The following is a 20,217-nucleotide window of genomic DNA, read 5'->3' as shown; positions in this document are numbered from 1 at the left end:
CATTAAGTGTGAAAAAACACGTTGTAAAGGGCCAGTGCTGTGAGCTGGTTTCTGCTTCTTGAGAGAGTAATTTATAGGCAAGTACTTTTTTTTTTTTTTTTTTTTTTTCCCCTAAATGTACCTGGTTGTTGTCCAGACAGAGTTAACACAATGGTTCCTGCAGCAGCAGTCCCCAGTGGAAGTGTGTGGAGGGATGAGATCCTTCCTGCCCTGGTGGTAACTTGCAAAGCAGTCCCGAGGTGGGAGAGTGAGAGACCTTGTGCTTCAGGGTACAGAGAGCTTGCAGTGTGGGAGTCCCACTGGTGCTAAGCTAGCCTTTTACCCTCCTGGAAAGCTGCACTTCAGGGTTTTCAGTCTTCAAAACACAGACTCACCTCTGTTCAGAGGGGAAAGGGAGCCGTGTCGCTTTAATCTGAGATTCAAGCTGATCCTTTGTGGAATTCCCCTGGAAAGTGTGGGGAGGAATAAGAAGCAAAAGCAGCAGGACATTTATGGTATTGCTGGGTTTGAAGCATTTTTAGCTTTGTCTTAAAGGGACGCTGTCAAGATTAGTGAACCTAAAATTAGCTTGCTTTTCTCTTTCCATCCCAAATGTGTCTGTTTAATTTTTCATTTGTGTTGTATTATAAATGCTTCCATGTTTTTTTTCTTGGTTTGTTGTTTTGTTTGATTTTTTTGTTAAGAAATGAAATTAATGTAAAGAGCCTGGCATTCATAAATAGCTCTGCAATTAAAGAAAACAGAGAGGAGAAACTGCATGTAAGCCATGACTAACAACTCCACAATAACAAACCATGGTGTGGTGAGCGCCTCTCAACAAAACACAAGTGTGGCAGAAAACCCTGTGGAAGTAACATAGCATGCATTGCAATGTCCACTCCCCTAATAAAAACCAGAGCTGAGCCTTTGAACATTGGAAGAGAACACCACTGTTCAACATTGAGAGGGGCACAGATTGTGTGGGCTGCAACTTCAAGGTACGAGGGATTAATGTAATAGGTCTTGCGTACACAAAGAGAGAAAACAATTATTTGATGCTCTTTATGAGAGGCTGGATTTCCTTCTGCTGTACTTGTATGTGTTCTCTCCTGGTGCTGGCACTCCTTCTGGTGCTAAACAAATGCAGCCTGACAAAATCACAATTAAACAGGATTTTACGCCCATTTTACAACTCCCCTTTTTAGTGCCGGAGCTGGATGACTAAAATGATTTATAAGTTCACTGAAAAAAATTTCTGGTAAAACAATTCCATCCAGATTTGGAGGCCCAGTCCAACACCTTGGCCAAGAGCCTCTTCCCAAGATCATTTTCCAGAGATAACTTGGGAGGGGGAAGCATGTGTGCATCAGCCACTGCTGTGGGTGCTTGTGCGCTGCTGTCTTTAATGGGATGAATGTGTTTGAACGTGCTCACTCCTCATGTAAACTGTTTTGTGCAGGACTAGCACGCTGCTGTTAATGTAATAGTGATCCTTGTTCAGGAAGTTATGAGTTATTTATATATTAAATAGGCTTATATGTTAGTTAAAAAACATTCACCACTGAATGGCTTTCTAGAGTCAAAGCATTAGGTTCCTTGCTCAGCTCCAAATCTTATGAGCATATGCATAAAAATCATACCTTAAGAATAGCCCTAAGCACCGTGCTTTATTTACTGCATACGCCTGTCTGGTTTTGATCAGCATATGCTTTTGTATCCCACTGAAAAGAAGTGTCCCTTTCTGCACTGGCACCAGGGTCAAGGAGCTCTATGGCAATTACACAAAGCAGAAAATGAAAATGTTAAATTACGGCGTGACAAGTTAAAATGAAATTAATGTCTCTAATGATTAACCAATGTCTCCTTCCTGCCTTTAGAGTCCACAGGCATAGTACGGGGTGTTCTGCAATCAATGGAGATGTAGGGTGAGGGACAAAATTCTCAGTTACGGGTATTGATTTGGACACAGTGCAAGTCTTCCTATTTGAGAGTTTACTGAGTGGATCCTTGTAGCTGGAGATTCACTATCCAAGTCCCTGAGTTGCTTGTGGCGCCAGATCCCATGTGCCATGAAAAACTGGACCTCTTCTGCACGCAAGCAATATTCTACCCATGTCCTACATTGCCTTTGCCCTGTCCTGGTGCTGTGACATGCAGAAAGGGATGATACCACAATACAGGCTTTTAGCATTACATACTCCCTTCTCAAAAAAAGAGTGGTAGTTTCCTTGACTTTTGGACTATGCACATGCCCTGGGGGTGGAGGAGGAAGCAGTGAGTTGGATGACAGGCGCTCAGTGCAGAGGGTCTGACAACTATAATGACCACAGTGAAGACCTGGTCTGAACAAACCAGTTGTGGTCAACACCGTGAGCATCAGCTCTTTGCCAAAGTGGTGAATTTTGCAAGTGCTTTCTGGTGAGGATAAGCTCTAGGAAGGTGCTTGTTTCAAAGGAAAATACTATAATGCTGGTAGTGCAATTGCACTATCTCAGCGTCCTGCTAAAAAGGTTTATTTTCTCAAGTTATTAATGTGTTCTCAGCATTCTCCCTCTTTCAGTTCTCCAGAAGCATTTTTTAATGCTTCCCTCAGGTGTCCTAAAGCTGCTTGTTTGCAGAACAAACCTCCCGAAGGGGCTGTGACCTGGTCAGAGCACTGACATTTTATTTTAAGCCCACCAGCAGCAAAAAAAGACAGAATATTTTTGAAGGGAAATTTCCTTTTTGGGTTTTTGTATCCCTGAAAGAATTTCCGATGTAGGCAGACAGTAATTCCCAGCTACATACTTCCTGATAAGGAAACAGCTCCAATAAATGCAGCTATAAATAGCTACCTTTTTATTTTTTAAAAATCCAAGGAGATTTGTTTAGCCTTTCTTTCAAACTGTTGAGAGAAAAGGACAGTGTAGGATAAGAGCCTTACATTTGGCACCCATTGGCTCTCCAGATCAACAATTTAAGATTGTAATCTGCATTTGTACGTTTAATTATGTGAAGTTGAGATGTCTGTTTATTTCTGCTCATCCTTCTCACAACACTGTAAAAGAAAAATGCCCTTTTTTATATGGTAAACATAAATTGCGTTTTGGCTTTCTCATGAGGGAAACATATTACCTACTTTCAGCAGAAGTCTTATGCTTTTGCTGTGTGCCTGTATTTTAGTCCTTCTCTAGATAGAGTTTGTTAAGGTGCTCTGTTATCTCAGAATAAGGGGCATGATCTTTGACTGCATTTTTTCCACATTTACTGTGGATGTGCTATGGCAAAAACTCATAGTTACACTTAAATTCCTTTTTTCCTAAAAACAACTTGCTGGGGCAGTTTTGTGCAGTTAGTTTATAAACCTTCTGAATTTTCTGTATTATCTCCCCCCTTCTTATGGTTATCTTTTGTGTATTTTTAGTTTTATGCCTTTCACTTCGGACTCTTGCCTGTCACTTTGGACTCTTGCTGAAGTTTTCACAGAATAGTAGAATTCTTTGGGTTGGAATGGACCTTAAAGATCATCTTGTTACACCACCCCCCGCCATGGTGGAGTTCCTTTGCCATCCTGCTTTTCTTTGTTCTTTTAACAGTGCCAAATGCACAGTACCTTCAGAAGAACAAATCATTGTTTGCCTACACAAAAATTTATAGAGATGAATGAATTTGATGCAAGAGTTGGTGAAAATGTCTGCAGTTGATGAAAATGTTTCAGGCCAGCTGTACTTGTCATTCAGATTACAGTTGACAATATATATGTGTTCCCTAGCTTGATTGTTTTATAGAGGATGAGTCTGCTTTATAAATCACCTTGATTAGCCCTTAGACCTTAGTCAGACCTTGGTTTCTGTCCCGCAGTGGGGAGCGATCTGCTTGCAGGCTGGCAGGTCCTGAATAGCTGCTGATAGGCAGATGTCTCCAGCCGAATTCCAGCATGTGTCTGGGGACAGGCTTCTTCACAGGCCATGTTAGTGGCTAGGGCATCCTCTTATTTAACCTGTTCCTGTCCTGAGCGCTCCCCCTGGTTTTGTGCGTGTGATGTGCTGCTGCGCATTGGCACCAGCTGCACCATGGCCAAAGCCCCTCGAAGGGTGAGGGTTCCTCAGTGCTGGGAGTCAGCAGAGCACTGATGCCCAGCACAGCAGAGAGGAGGTGTAATAATCTCCCTTTGCCGCCTTCTCCCCCTTTCTCCTTCCAGCGATTTCCCAGGATCTTATGACTTACGGCCAAGTCCTACCCGCAAGGGCACTCAGCTGCTGTGGTCCCCTCCTCTTGGCCTGCTGATTGTGCTCCCGGCTGGCCCAGACCCGAACAGATTGCACAGGGGTGCAGCTGGTGGAATATCCCTCCTTGCCCTTATCATCCGTTGTTCACTGAAGCGCCATGGCAGGGCTCAGCGCCCTCCTCTAACTTCGGTTGTGTTGCCCCTAAGCACATCACTTTTACTCAGTTTTCCTTTGTATGTACCTGAAGGGGTTTTACCTTCTCCCTCCTCTGCTCCTCTCTTGGCTGCACTGAGAGGGTTGATCTGCGTGTGCAGGCCTTGCCACACCTCCTCAACAGGCCTGTGGAACATGCACAATTAATACGGTATTAATTAATTATGGGGAGAAGTCGCTGCTGGCACAAGAACCAAGGCTTGCAGCTTATAAAGTGAATGCTTTGATGCTGAGCTTTAAAGAACATTTCCATCAACTCAAGCCAGTGGAGAGATTCTGTGATATTTAAACCCTCCCTCCACATAGACTCCAGAGCTCATGGTGCTGCCACCCTGGGCAGTAGCAACAGAAATAGTGGTGGCAAAAGAGTGTTCAGAAAGCACAACCGGGGATCCGCTCTCATGTCATGAGTAAGATTGCACAAGTCCTAGGTGGAAAAGCTGGGGCTGAACCAGAAATGGTTTGTCATGCCAGCTTAATAGATGCTTGCAGTGTGATAAAAGAATGACCTTCTGGACCTGCTGAAATGAATAGGAGTTGTCTGACTGATTTCAGCAGCTCCTGTGGTTTTATCCAGAATATGTGTATGTGTGAGTAAATGTTTAGGTTTGTGATGTGCTTCTACTTGTTTGGCCAACGTTTGGGGGAAGAGAGATGAAGGAACAACTGTACCTCTTTGGTTTTATGCAATACTGAGAATTTCTCCCTTTCTACTTCCTCCTTCTCAGTAGCACAGAAGGAAGCAGTCCTGGTCCCTGCCGGTCCGCAAACCAGTTACTCATTTCAGTTCTGCCACTTGAGTGGGTCGTCATGTATTTCCTAGTGGGGGAAATCTCCCTTCATGTATTTAACTTCCTCCTTCCTATTCTCTCTTCTGTTCTGATTTCTTCCAAGCAATCTGTCTCCTTCAATTTTTAACCTCGTTGCTGGCTTTCGCTTCCTCTCTGTGCTTCAGTGAAGGCGTTTTGTCAGAAAAACCTTTCTGTACACAGATACTTCTTTGTTCCTTTTTTTTTCCTTTTCTGTTATGCTGCTTTGTATCTTGCTTCCTTGGAAACTTCCTCAGTAGTCTTACTACCTCTGGGGTTTTAGCTGCATTACCCTGGGTACTCATTACTATGTTACTGGGTGTGTTTTAGGCACCTTGATCTTTTTATTAGAGGTATTTTTCTTTTACTGCTCTTTAAATACTAATAGGCAGTGATGACAAATATTGTTATTAAATATATAGGGCTTGTTTCATCACTGCTCGACAGCTTGCTTGGTGGTTTTCAGTTGTTGAAGGCGAGCATGACCAAATCACAAGAGTCATTCTTTCCTTCCACTTTGTGTTGTTCTTAGGGATGCAATGCACAGTGTGGTGCAGTGGTGAAAGGGTCACATGTAATAGAAGTATTGTTCAAGGTTTGGTGCAGGATTCGAAGCCTTGAAGCTCAGCAAAATAGGAACAGGGGATAGCACTCAATGTCTATAAGAGCTGAAAAGTTTACAGACCTGTAATTTTTACACCCTCTCTGTTTTAAAATCATGGAGAACGAAAACCACATGGAGAGACTAGGAGTGACAGCAGAGGTAACAGTGACAGCGAGATGAGTCGTGTTTGTGATGGGCAGACCTGAAGCAGCTGGGCTGTTAAAGGAGTCAGTATTTGCTGTTGTCCTTCTGCCACACCTTATCAGTGTGTGCAATAGTGATGGCTGAATCTCAGAAAGTTTGGCGGCTGATTCAGTTCAACAGAACACCCAGAAATAAATCCAGATGTCTTTCAGATTGGTTGGATATGCAGTGTTGTGGTGAGTTCTCCGTAATTATGACTTTCTTGTGAGAGTTCTGGGAGAATCCAGCTAGTTCAGAATAACCCTGAGAGCACAGCTTCTCACACATGGCCTTTCTGGTGCTCCATCATTTACAGGGACAACATGTGTGTGCAAAAACCCCCACTTGAACTAAAAAAGAGTTACAATCAACATTCATTTCAAAGCTGAGATGTTTTGGATTTTTTTTATTTTTAATCTGACACGTCGTGTCTCTCTGTACATGCACATATTTAGATTCTGCAGAAAAGAGGCTGCTCAAATACTTGGGTTTTATGCACAGGGACTGTTACTTTTTCTTTTTCTCCTGAAGCTAATTAACAATTACAACATGTTACAACCATTTCTTTTCGGCAAAATTGTAAAAGTACTGCCTATAATGAGGAAAAATGGATGCAGAAGATGGTGGAAGGCACCTTTTATGCCACTGGTCTTTCAATCCGTTTTTACCAGGTCTAGTGTAGAGAGTCAGCAGTATTGTGTATCGCTTGAAATCTCTAAGCTGGCTTAAAATTGTAGATGGGGCTCAATCAGCTGCATTTAATGCTTTCTTACTGAGTGCACTCCATGGGCCACTTCCCAAAGACTACTAATGTGATGGTTAATCCACAAATCTTGGCACCACTTTGGAAACTGAAATAATCAGAGGGGTACAACCTATTGTGAGTAAAGGTAGCTCACGCTGATAAATTTATCCTGAAATGACTGGGCCCCCACTCTGAAGCATTTTCACAGTACAATTTTAGAAGTCGATATAACATCAGTAATGTAAAGGCTGTAAAAATACAGTTAGTGGTACAAAACCTGTCTCATAACCAGCTCTAAATTACACATATGCTTTGTATAATTTGAGCCTCAGGACAGCCACACTTTAATAGAACCTGACAACTGGAAGAGCAGGGACATCATCTTTCTCTGCACGAATAAAATGCTCAGCATGTCTTTACCACTTAAAGTTATGGTCATCTGCTGAATTAACTGCTCCAAGCATCATTCAGAATTGGGATGCAAGTAAATTATTCTTATTTTCTCAACTCTTCTCAAGAGACAACAACTCTTTCATATGGGACCACAGTATAGGGAAATCTCCTCCAGAAGGATGTTGTGGGTTGTTCAGCAGAAAACGATTACTGATGTGAGTAGCTCATGACTTTTTCATGTGGTTTTACAGTAAAACCTGTGAGTATCCCTTGGCTGTAGACTTAAGCGAAGATATTTTTCGAAGATCAGTCACCAGTCTCAAATTTGTTTAGCAGCTCTGCACCAATTTCATGATCCTGCACCAAAATTGTTAGAAAATTGAAGTTCTAACACAGTTTTGTTGAAGCTGCTGAACTTCTAGAGAGGTTTCTTAACACCTTGAGTTTGTTCAGACTCGGTCCCATTCGGGGTGTGGTGGTCTCATCCACACAGTCATTTTCTAATATGGTAGGTGACCTAGCTAGAGCAGGCTATTTGCCCAGTTTTCCTATTCCCAGGAGACTAGGGGTGGGATAGCATGCTGCAGTTTGAGGAAAAGATAGTTTTGCAAGTGAATGGGTTGGCAGGGAGAATGTTATCATGTGGCTATGAAATCATACTTGATACGGAGAAGGTGAACAGGGAATGATTATTCACAGTTCCTCACAAAACAGCAAATCCAGACATCCAGCATAAATCATTGGCCAACATGTCTGAAAGATACAAAATGAGGATTCATCACTACATGAAGGAAATCATTGCAGGAAGATATTTTAAGGTCTGAAAATGTAGATAGGTCTCTAAAAGGAACCAGATAAACCTGTGGAGAGAGGGCCGTTTGGTCAGTATGGAAACAGTGGTCTGGATTCAACTGCGGCTAACGATATCCTTAAACCACAGATTACCAGAGACTGAGACAAGTAATATATGTATAAGAGATTGCTTAACGTTTCCTTATTCCTTACACTTTCTGCTTATGCAGCCACTACTGAAGACATTTGGCTAGATGGGTCGGTGATCTCTTCTAGTATGGCAGTTTTTCTGTGTTACCCCATCTCATAACCATCTCCAGTGATTTGACAGTAGCGTGGATGCCATCCAAGCAGATAGATATTCAGCATGCATATGCTATGCCAGGGGGCTCTTTTAGGTGACAACTAGCTCATCAGCTAGAGGCCACGGATAAAAGTTAAGTGGGGGGATTTGCCTTTAAGCAATTCTGACAAAAGTCTCTTTACACAACAGCTGACTGAATCACTGAATGTAATGCCAAGGGCAGCAGCAGAAAAAAACTCATGTAAATTAGCTGGCGAGAGAACAGGGCAAAGCTATCTGGTGAAGGAAGGAATGGGAGAGGAGGGCGGGCAGCCACCTGCTGGAGCTTTGGCTTCAAGGACCAGAGCTCCCCCATCAAGTGCTGGAAAATGGATTTTGAAGTTGGGGCTGAGGGGGAAACATGGAAAGTCTCCCTCCCTGGCATCCAGTGGTTTGTCATCACCCCCATATGTGATTCTGTTATCCCTTGCATTTGTTTCTCCCACATGACCTCAGAGGGTCACTCTCATTGTCCTGCTGCCATCCAGTCCAAGGTCCAGTTTGGCCTGTGGCCCTTCTATGGCCCTGTATCATCAACGGAACGTGTAGCATAAATTTCAATTCCGCTTCCTCTCTTGTCCCAGACAACAGTTTGGGCTTCTGGGTGTAGTAATTTAAAAGAAGTTATTATTCAGTATGACTTGTGATTTGAAATGGTAAATTAAAAACCAACTGGAAGTCTGGCAGTGCTTGTGATCTGTGCCACTTTCCTAAGGTGCTTCATAAAATACCGTATGTTGTTATTCACTCTGGCCTGGATGTTCTTGGCTCTCTTCTACTTAATGATTCACAAGATGTCTGTGAGATTAATTTTTGTAAATGTGGTTCCCCCCCCCCGCCCCGCTTCCCTCTGTATATGCTCCTCTTTCTTCTTTCCTTGTGAGTTTTCACTGCGAAAGTTCATTAAATAAAACCCACAGTATGTGTAAAGGACAGAGTGCAGTCTCAGGCGTGCCAGTGGGAGAGATCTGAGATATGGTGCAAATTTTTCCTCTAATTTCCTAGTAGGGTATTGGAGTAGTTTGGGAGGCTTTTCTGCAGCTCCCCCTCGTTTTCCCCTGCTCTTTCGCAGCTCTCCGTGTCCTCTGTCTCTCTCCTGGATAGACAGAGTTCTTGCTAGTAAAAGCTCAGCAGCTCACCTCTTCCGAATGCCCCTGACTGGCTTTGGGGAGGAGGGAGCAGGAGAAAAGCCGGGTGCGGGGGGTTCTCTGCATGCCTGTGCGAGGGCAGAGCTGCTGATCCCGGCATGTTGGCTGCAGTAAGCAGGCAGGGGTGTTTGTGAGGCTTGCATGCCAGAGTCTCTTCAAACAGCTCTGCTGAAAGGCATGAGCTGGGCTCACTTCTGAGGGAAATTTCCTTTTTGGGGAAGTTGCTGCAAAGGAATTTCCTGTGTGGGCAGACAGAGCTTCCTGACTTGAAGGCTTCTTGGAAGGGAAACTGTTTCATAATGAAATGATAAATTAAAGACATACCAGCCTGGTTCGCTTCAAAACAGCTATTGAGAGAGCTCAGGCAGTGCACCATTATACTCCAGCGCAGAATGAAAATAAATTGCATCCTGACAGGATTCTCTGTAGTGGAGCATATCCTTCCCCCCAACCTTCCTCCCTGTACGTCTCGCTTTCCTACCCTCCCTCCTCCTTTCCCCCTCCTCTGCTATTTGCTGCCCTCTCATCTATCTTTTGCAGTCCCCGCTAACCAACAGGCAAAGGAGTGTGATGTGGAGATCGTTTGCTAAGTGTGCTCTTTTCCTTATGGAGTCTGTAGTTTTGGTTTAAGCCCTGCTATGCTGGTGGTACAGTGAGGACAGGACGCTGGATGCAAGGCGAAGAAATGACACATAGCTGCCGTGAGAACTGGGTGCCGTGGCTGCTAATGCAGTTGTGGCAAGGAGAAATTAGGGGTATCCACAGAGTTTAAGTCAGTGCCCATAATAAGGACTGTCTTGGTGTGGTCATGACAATAGCTGGGAGGAAGGGTTGCAGATACCTATTTCCTGTTAAATAAGAGGAAGAAAGGACCTTTGCTCCATCCCAGCCAAGACACAATGGAGGGAGGGCATCCCCAGAGAGCTCAGGCTCTTCCAGCGAAGTTTTCAATAGGCACAAACCAGTGCATGTCATTTCCCTGCTCTGTGCCATCCTAATCTGTTGAAAAGTGAGGGTGAGTGCTCATGGATCTGTGTCCTCTAAGGGATTGCCTATAGCTGCGAGCTCAGGTGAACTGGGTGAAGAGTTTGGGTTAGGCTGCTTGGGTTGCTGAACACATGCACACAGATAGAGGATATGGTTTTAGATTGCATGGAGGTACGGGAAACAAACAAGCAAGAGTTTCACATCAACTACCTCAGTCTCAGCTTTATCATCTGTAAATTTGATGGGTGATTCTGCTCAAAATACCTAGTTCCACAAAGTGATCTGGTCTGCACTGCTACAAGTGTAGCATCAGCATTTTCTTTCCTCCCTTGAGAGAAGGTCTTTATTCCCTCCCTCCTATTCAGCTGGCAATTAAAGCTGCTTTAATTCTTTGCAAGAGTCCCCTGAATTGGTCTGTAGTACAGGCCTTGTACTGTCAAGGAAGCCTTATCCCTCTCCATTGCTTAGGGAGTTTCTTAGAAGTTTTGAATTGCTGAAATTGCCGGCAGAACATTGCACGATATTATAGGGAGTGTTGCAGTTTTGGGAAGTTTTTCTTAAAAATGCAGCTGCTGAAGCCACATGACAATAAAAGAATTTGAGGTTTTATGTTTTTTTAAAAGCAAGTTTTTGGTGTATATAAAGAAAAGCTAGAAAAGGTGATTAACAAGGCTCAGAAATCGGATGCTAAGGACCCTAGAGAAAAGCATGTATTTGTGTGATCATATGTATATATTTTTTATAGCTTTGGTGATTTTTACCTTCTCTTTGTTGCCTCATTTTCAGATTCTTGGAATTAGTAGTCCCAGAGGTATTCAAGAAAGAGGATTCCAGTATTTATTTGGGAAGTTATGTCGTCAATAACACTGTATAATCATTCCTTATGTTGTACCGATGTGCAAAGTGAAAAGTCTGAAATGCAGAACTTTGCTCATTGTGACTGGCATACCACACTATGTCGCATGCCCATGATGCATGACAGCACCATGAAGGCAAATCTGCATGTGCTGTGGCCAGGGCTGTCTTATAGCAGTCTGAAGAGATGGTGCTGCTGCGTAAAGTTAGGAAGGATCTGTCTTGAGAAGCCTGTACTAGGGACGTGCCAGCCTCTGAACTGCAGCATACAGGTCCTCGGAGAAACAGGCTTCTGCTCTTTGGTACCAGACTTTCTTCATTCAGGTGTATCATTGGGCCAGACTGGGTTGAAAGCTGAACAGTTTATAGCACAAAGATCCTCACCATGGCTTGCATTTTGAGGTGCTCTCTTTCCTAAACCGATGAAAGTTGTGTGGAACTTCAAAATTTTAAGTTTCCGTAGTCAAGGTATAGCTCAGCAGAGAACAGTATGGAAATTCCTACTTTGTTTTGAATTTATTTTGTAAAACACCTGATAATTTTTACTTGCAGTCCTATTGCTTGTAGAGTTGGAGTTGAGCATGATCTCTCAGAAACAGTTTCCAGGCCAGGTGCAATGCCTGTTCAGTGTGAAAGGGCTTAGAGGCCAAATTGTTAGCATTTGCATAACGTGGATGACATACCTTAGATGAAGCCTTGTGTGGGACATCTGATAGGCTTACTGCTTACCCTGTTTTTTTGAGTTGTGAGGCACCTGGAACTGTAGTAGGCAGTCTGACTACAAAGGGTGGATAAACATTGGGCTAGGGGCTTTTGTGCTGTCACCACCTTTTGATAGCATTTAATTAATGATTAAAATCAACATACCACATACTGCTTGCATAAGTTGCTCCTCTTTCTGCCTTTGCTAATGTATTTTTTTTCAGCTAACCTCCACCTAAAGGAACTCCATTGCATTTTCTGTATTGCCTGCTTCTTTCTTAGGCTAGGGGTGATACATGCCTCTCTCAGCCTCAACCAGTGCTGGGATCCTTCCCAAATTGTGAAGTCCCACTATCTCATTTTTCCCCCACAGAACTCAGAACTGATTTCTGTTGCCTTTTTATTTATTTTTGACTGAAAACTAAACAGAATTACTTCTAATCTCTCTGAACTAAAACCTAGGTAACATTCTGCAATGGCAGCAGCCGTAGCCACGCCAGGAGGAAATCTGAGTGGGAGCGCAATTGTTGGGCTGCACATCGGAAGGAACAGTTCCACCAGTGTTATTTTTTTGTAACAGAGGTTTGCAGTGTTAATCAGGTGCCACTCTAAGCTCACTCTTCAGCTTAATGATAGTGAGTTCCAGTAAAATGCGGGTGGGAGGACACTTAATTTGTGCTGGTTTTTTATTGCTTTAAATGCACACACTGTTTGTTCTTGGCATGATATCAAAAGAATGCTGGAAGGAAATGAGGTAGAAAAAGGACAAGAAAATCACAACCCTATGGCTGATCTCTAAGGGTATTGTTCCTACTTCCATATGGAAAGCCCAGAGATTCCTAGTAGAAGTTCTTGCTGGGTTGGCGGAAGATGGAAATCTTATATTTCACTTCTGGCAATAGTGGGTCAATAGGGACTTCACTAATCAGCTAAAAACTAGCAGTGATACAGTTTAAATAAATTGTAGACAATTATTCCTATCATAGGAATAGCTCCTACAGCGCAAGGTCTTTGAGGACAAAGGAAAGATTGGAGAGGTGAGGTAGAATGCATCTTACTCCCCTTGCTCTTGCAGGTGACATTCTACAGCCTTGAGGTTTGTTCCTTTGTGTAACGTGTATTCTGCTTGAAATAAGAAAGCTGGAGATGGTAAGGTACATGTCCCCACTTCAGAACAGTTCATTTTGTTACATGCTTGTCTGCTTTGGTGGAATTTCTGTGACCTGTTAGACAATTAAGTCTTGCCCATAGGAGGCTGGCATTTAGCCTCTGCTTTCCTTTGATCAAGCTAAGTTTCTGTCTTCTGAATTACACTGACTTGGACCACTCTAAATCTCTGCTCGTGGGGTGCTTATACCAAATACTTGCAGGCATTTCTCTGACTATACTGTGTGCTTCTGCTACAGTGCTGCATGAAGTATGTGCAATGTTTTTGAAAGCTCACCAGATTGGTGTTGGAAAAGTTGAGGAAAGAATATGTGAGTCAAAGATCATTTCAAGGTAGCCATTCTTCGGATTCTTCTAGAACTTTGACTCGCAGGCTGTTGGGAAGGTAACTGGTATTTTATCAAGCTGGATCTCACCCTGATCATTTGAAATGCTTCATTTTTTCACCTCACTGTAATTTACAATCACAGATGTATTGCGGCAAGAAATGTTAACAGGAAAGAAATGTAAACACTCAGGCTGTGTTTGACTTCCTCTAAATATCTATATGTTTGTGTTGAGGGAGTTATTCAATTAAGAATTAAATAAAGCTTTCTAGTCAACCCTGGGAGAGCCTAACTGAGACAGGTTAATCTCTTGGGGATCCGGAGGGAGGGAGAATTACATGTGCAGCAGTGCTAGTTGGTATGTTGCCCAAGCTGTCACTATGACAGCATTTCAACATGGTATCAGACACAGCTCTGCACCACCTGCATTTGCTTCCCATGAGAAAGCAGATTGGCATGGAGAATCCCGAGGTTGAAAGTGAAAATTATGGCCACGAGTTTCCTCTCTTGCACAATCCCTATTTAGGGGCTTTCAATTCGTGTGCCTGATTGTATATGAAAATGCTTAACTCCCTAACTGCTGAAGGATGCAATGATTTTCTCCAGGAAATCTGCCTTTTTGTATTTGAACAAATGTTACTTGAAGGGAAAGGGTGAAAAAAGGATGCAGCTCCCCACGTTACTCTCTTTACTAAAGCATGGATAACAGTGAATCAGTGAGCTACATTTTTAGTAGTGAAGACCTGAACTAAAATTCAGCCTAAGATAGATAGGCAAAGTCAGAATCTTCCTAGCCTTTAGTAGTTTGGGGTTTTTTTCAGTGCTGCTCTTCTAGGTTTTTTTTTTCCAGGGCAGGTGGCAACCAGTGTATAGCTAAATGAGGCGTATAGTGAATAGGTTTACTTTTTCAATTATCTTTCAAAGCCTTCTTGGAAATAATTCAAAAAACTCCCTGAAATCCAGAGACTGGAATTTGAAAAGGAAATATTTGTCCTTTTTGCAGAATGTCTTCTCAGTTCAGCAGCCTTGGGACTGTAGCAGGATGGCAGAAGTTGTGGCAGGCTCACACTGAAGAGTAGTCTTGAAACACTTACAGACCAAGAGCTGGAATACCCAAAACCATAATCACCTGAATTTCCCTGATCCCTTTTACACGTCAGAGATTCAGCTCTGCCTAGGTAGACTAATGTGACCATAACTGTCTGGTTTAAATGTGTTTGGGCATGCACAGTTAGCCTTTCTGAAGCAGGTGAGGAGAGGTGATCTCTGTCTTCATGCTGACACTAATTGCTTATACCTGTGAACAAACTGTGAGAGACTCAAAGTGCTATTTTCTTAGGGAAATTTCCTTTCTAAGGAAGTTAGTCATATTAAATTATTATTATTATTTTTAAATCCAGTATGAGTCGAGGGAGTGCCCTGATTACACATTTCCTGGAAAAGGCCATTGGTGACGTACCATTGACTAACGAAAACTCGCCAGTTAGAAGGAGCTCTGTTCTGTTAACTACTTGATGAAAAGGCAAGAATATTTTAAAAGTAAAGGTCTTCAACACTTCCTTGTTCTTTCTTTCTCAACCCACCATCAGTGGGCCTTTTTACGTCATTAGCAGCTGCAGGTTCATGGCCCTGATTGGAAAATACTGGACTATTCTGATATAGCAAAGTAAGTAAATAAAAGCCTGCGTGCCATCATGTTGCCAGTTCGTGGCTGTGCAGCTTAATACCACAACCTAAAATGCAGGAAGGAAGGAAGGAGAGAAGCACAAAGGAGGCACAATAAGCATGACAGCAGATTGGTCAAATTTCCCATGAAAATCAAGATGATGCTTTTGCTACTGGTGAGCGACAGCCCTCAAAGAGTTCTCTAGAGCCTGTCTAGGGGTTAAGGATGGAGTTTTGTGCCTGTATGAGAAATTCTGGGCAGGAAAGAGAAGAGTGGTGGAACTGAACTTCTTTATTCCATCACTACTAATTCTGTTTTCCCTAGCATGTGTTAAACCAATGTTCAGGAAATCTGGGAGCGGATGAGCCAGGACTTCTAAATACCATTTTAGCTGTTATGTCTAAGACTCTGGGAATTTTGTTGCTTATGCTCAGAAGAGCATGACTTGTGACTGTGATTTGTTCAACTCAGAATGACCTCCAAGCCTTACTGGAAGTCAACTTAAAAAAAAAAAAAAGTATCTCCCCTCTTCTTTTACCAAAAGAGATTTTTCAGGTTTAAAATCATCATCGTGTAACATTTTGTTTTGAGTTTAACCCTAGTAATATCAACATGACAGAATTATGCAAACAAGGAAATTTCCATGGGCTGAATTGCACAATTTCAAGAAACAATATCTGAGTTATTAAATAAACATGAGCACTCATGCCTTAGCATGGAAGGGCTGTGAACTATCTGTAGCTGTTGGAGCAGAGAGAATAAATATACCTTTCTTTTTCCCTGTTCATTGACTGAACACACAAGTGGGTATGAACAGTGCCTGGCTAAGTGTGTGTGTGCAGTGCCAAACCACAGGGGTTGGTCAGAGAGCTTGTCCATGAGATTTACTGTTCAAAGAAGTAGCACAAAGAGGGAGATGCCAGCAGTACTGCTATAGGTGTTAAAGTTAAGCAATGAGAGTCTAAAGTGTTGCCAAGTGCATTACAGATTATCCTTTGTACTTCCATAGGGTTCTGTATGGTCTGTGACGACAGCAAGCTCTAGGATATAATAAGAATTTCCAACTCCACCACAAAGATTTCTGTGAAAGATGCAACACAGGCACCAACCCAGGAATGATCTGCATTTCAGCTTTCAGCAACGTGCTGGACTGAAACCAAATAACCCTATATGCCCTCCTAGAAATCTTCAGCTTGCCCGCCAGGCTATACCCTAAGTATGCTCCCATAAATGAACTATTGGGCTGTATTGTTTTACTGGTGTTTCCACTGTATAAATTCACATCAGGCCCTGTCTGATGTTATGCCTGTAAGGGCAAAATACCATTTTCATCTTTCAGTACTGCAGCTTTCATTATTACACAGGTGTTCAGCTATGGCAGGGATGAGTCTTACAGAAATTAAGATAATTAAGTGATTAAGGTAGGTAAAAACTCAGTACCAGCCTCTGACTTTGCATGAATGAAAACCAAAACCAGTAATGGCCATGAACAACATGATCTGGGATATGTAAAGTGTATAGCTGCTGAAGGAGTAAGATTCTAGAAGAGCCATCTAGCAGGATTAATGGTTCAAGCAGTCTAAGCAGCTAGTGGAGCTGGTACTATTTTAAACGAGATTACTGTAGAGAGGGTTGAATTCAGGGATACTTTCTGAAGGGTGATCCACTTACAGGTCCCTTGTGGCTTCAAAGATCTATGTGCTACTTGCACAAATCTGGAGTTCTCAGGCAAGTCTTCCAAGTCAAGATCTACAGGGGTGCTTGAGATGCATGCAAAACCCAAGATTTATTGACTTTCCTGTGGTTATTACATGCCTCAAAAACCTTTGTCCCCTGCACACTGTAGGTGCGTATAATCATGGAAGGGATTAGAATTGAGCCCGAGAAGATAAGAGAGGTGAGATGAGCAAAAGGATTACATGTGGAATTAGGGAATTATAGAGTAGGTGTTTTCTGTAAAACCAAGAGGGGAGGGTCGGCAAGATGTCACCGGTCTGCTCTGTGAAAAAAGAAAAACAGGGATCCAGGCATGAGCTACCTGCACTGGGACAGAAGAGTGGTATATTTGGCATCATGTGACTTGCAAATGTGTGCAAAATGCATTATTCCAGCAGAAGAACTTGATTTTCTGAAGGCTTAGTCAATGAATATGAATGAATCAATATACACTTACATTTTATTGGGTGATAATCAAGTGGTGAGACTCATCAGCAGAATGACGGATGTGGTTTCTTTATCTGACTGTCAAACAGAGAGTTTATGTGTCATTCTTCACTTACGTGAGTTTGCCCAAGGCTTGCATTATTGGTAAAAACTGTCCCATTTGCAGTATTTAATGTATTTAGTATTTCTACAGGTTATCAAGCCTTCTGCAATCCTTTACAGGCTGTGATGCTTTATTGCATGATGCTATGTACTTTTCCTACCTAGAAGAAGGTCCTTTACAAGGATAAACACATTAATTAGAAAATATTTTGAAATCTGCTGATGAAAGGTACTTCTTTCCGCTGTCTCTAGAGTGTGAGCAATAATTCTGTCTGAAGAGGATAAAAGAATAGGGAATATGGGTCAAAAGGCATTGACAATTAGAAGTTTATCTAATAGGCCTGCCTTTAGTGTAAAAGAGCTGCCACAGTTTGAGGAAAGGTAACTGAAAGCAGGAGCATGCCTTTGTACAGAGCAATGCTGAGGGAAGCTGCAGCCCCATAATACCTTATCTTACCCCGTCTGTGTTTCCAAAGTCTGGCCTAGATGGATGGCAAGTCTATGTAGCATACAACAGTAACTCAGGAAAGCACAGAGAGCAAGTAAAACATGATCCAGGGAGATTTTTCCTCATTTGTAGTTGTGAGGACTTTGGGGCTACGTTGTTGTTGACAGTTTAATTCTGCTCCATGGTCCATCCCCCAAATAGTCATAAAAGTCTGAGTACATTGAGAAAGATGATGGCTGCATTTTGGAAAATGTTCTGGAGCAATTACTGTAAGCGACTAGTTGGCTTATTTTTTCAGTTCTGGTGGTAACTTCAGAAAGAGGAGCTCTGACATTGTTTCCTGTGTGGGATTTTGTTGTAAATTTCTCTTCAAGCATGTAAAAACAAGTGCAGATTTTGTATTTTACACAGGGTTTCTGTGGTATGAAAGGCAATATAATCTTAGTTCATTTTAAGAGGCACTGATTTGACTGTGTTTGATGTAAAGGTGGTTTCAATCTTACTGATGTCATTTCAGAAAGACAGCAATTGAACAGATCTGCAGCAGCGCAGAACTTGTGTAAAAGGAAAAGGAGAATTAAGCTTGCTTATTTGAGACCAGTACCAGTATTTATCTTTTGTTTTGAAGGCCTGGACATGTATTCCTTTTAATTACTTCCATTTTGTTATCTCACATTATTGGTGGTTTACTGACCTAGGTAGTTTTTATAAAGCACAGACTTCCAACTGTTTACTTTCCAGGTAAATACAAAGATGACTCCTAAACATAGAAGTAGAAAGAGATGGCTATTCTAAGAAAGCAGGTGTCTTCAAAAAGCCACGTTCCTTGGGCAGTGCCACGGAAGTGTCTTCAACTTTAAAAGACTGACTAGACTGGCTGAGTTAGGAAGGGCATAAAGTTTTTGCTAGTTGAGGGCTGTCTAATTGTTTTAAGTGAGACTCAACAGAATCAGTGCGGTAATGCACAAAAACTTCCAGCTTGTGACTAAGCCATTTTAAGAGGAGGACAGAAGTTTTTCGTCGTCCAGGTATCTTCAAGAGCTTTAGGAAACAATGAATCAGTGTTGCCGGCATTGATTCAGAACCAGTATTTCCAGTCTACTCTCTGGTGTTCTTAAGGTTACAGGAAATTAGGAAGTTCAGTCTCAGTCTACTACTCCTGTGATCCTGATTGTCCTGGACCATGTCCTGCTTCATCATACTCTGTGCTTGTTGGGAGACAAACAAGGTATTGAAACTGGAATCCCCTTTGCAGAGATAAGATGGTAGATGGGGGAATCTCAGGCTGCACTGGAGGAATTGTGCCAGTGGGATGATCCATGTCCTCTGACTCTAAGCCTCAAATGTGGCCATAGGCAGGGACCCTGAGCAACTTCAACTGTGTAAACTCTGGTTGCAAGACCTGAAGATGCTTCTTCAAGAACTTTTTGTGACTACCACTCTCCTCCCTCTCCTCCCATGCCCAAAACACACTGGAATTCAAATGTGTTTCAAGGATGGGGTTCCTTATGTCTTATTCCTCCTATCTGTTGGGTTTGGTTTGGTTTTTTAAACTTTGCTATTCTGTCCTTATTGGTGTAGGCTTTGTTCGCTCAGCACCATACAAACTCCGCTTCTCCAAAACCTACAAGATGGCCTAGCAGATGGAGGATAAAACCCATGTAATGTACATCACAGACCCACTAAACATTGATTTGTATTCCAGTCCTGGATCAGTCTAGGGGAGAAATAAGGGGGATGGGGCAGTGAGAAGAGAGAACAAGCTGGCTCAGGGGAAGGCTAGTAGATTTGGTTTGAGTCCAAATCATGCTAGCAGTGATCGTAAACAAACACTTGGTAGTGATTCAGTGGCTTCTGTTAAATAAATGTATGGTCTCTGTCCTGTCCTCAGTGAAGGACTGTCCATGTGCATTCATCCCACATCATTAAACTTACTATAGGTGTAGCTGTGAGCTCAGGCCTGCCTGGGGGAATCAGAGAGCAAAACAGATTCTCACAGCTCAAGATTGTTTCTCCATGTCCGGGTTAGCCCATGGCTGAGGCAAAGGCATGTAAACTAGCTCTTCTCTAGTCTACATCGTAGAGGCCTTGTTGATCATTCCACTCTTCAGAGCTGGTGCTTCAAGCTTTCCCACAGCACTGACTTCTCTACTGTTATGGAAGTGTAATGAAAAGAGATTGAGAAAACTTAGCTGAATGGTGCAGCATCAGGAGGGGGAGGAAAACCAAGAAAAGCCCACTTGTCAGCTGAACAAATTAAAGAATTAGAAAAGTCAGCATTTTGTCAGTCACTCCACGCCCTGGCATTTCCTTCACGCTTAGGACTTTAATCATCAGTAAACCATAATAACAAAACATGCACAAGGAGTCCAACTATCGTAATT

General features: G+C 42.5%; 1 protein-coding gene across 1 annotated transcript in view; it reads left to right on the top strand.

Annotated features, from left to right (window-relative positions):
* The window catches only part of ETV6 (ets variant 6), a gene marked incomplete at its 5' end in the record, with an annotated part of 91,125 nt that overhangs the window by 7,756 nt on the left and 63,152 nt on the right, over positions 1-20,217 (top strand). The gene's annotated exons all lie outside the window — the stretch shown is intronic.

This window comes from Nestor notabilis, unplaced genomic scaffold (genome assembly GCF_000696875.1).
Source record: "Nestor notabilis isolate BGI_N333 unplaced genomic scaffold, ASM69687v1 scaffold14290, whole genome shotgun sequence".
NCBI lineage: Eukaryota > Metazoa > Chordata > Aves > Psittaciformes > Psittacidae > Nestor > Nestor notabilis.
This window is presented reverse-complemented; position numbering and strand designations above follow the sequence as displayed.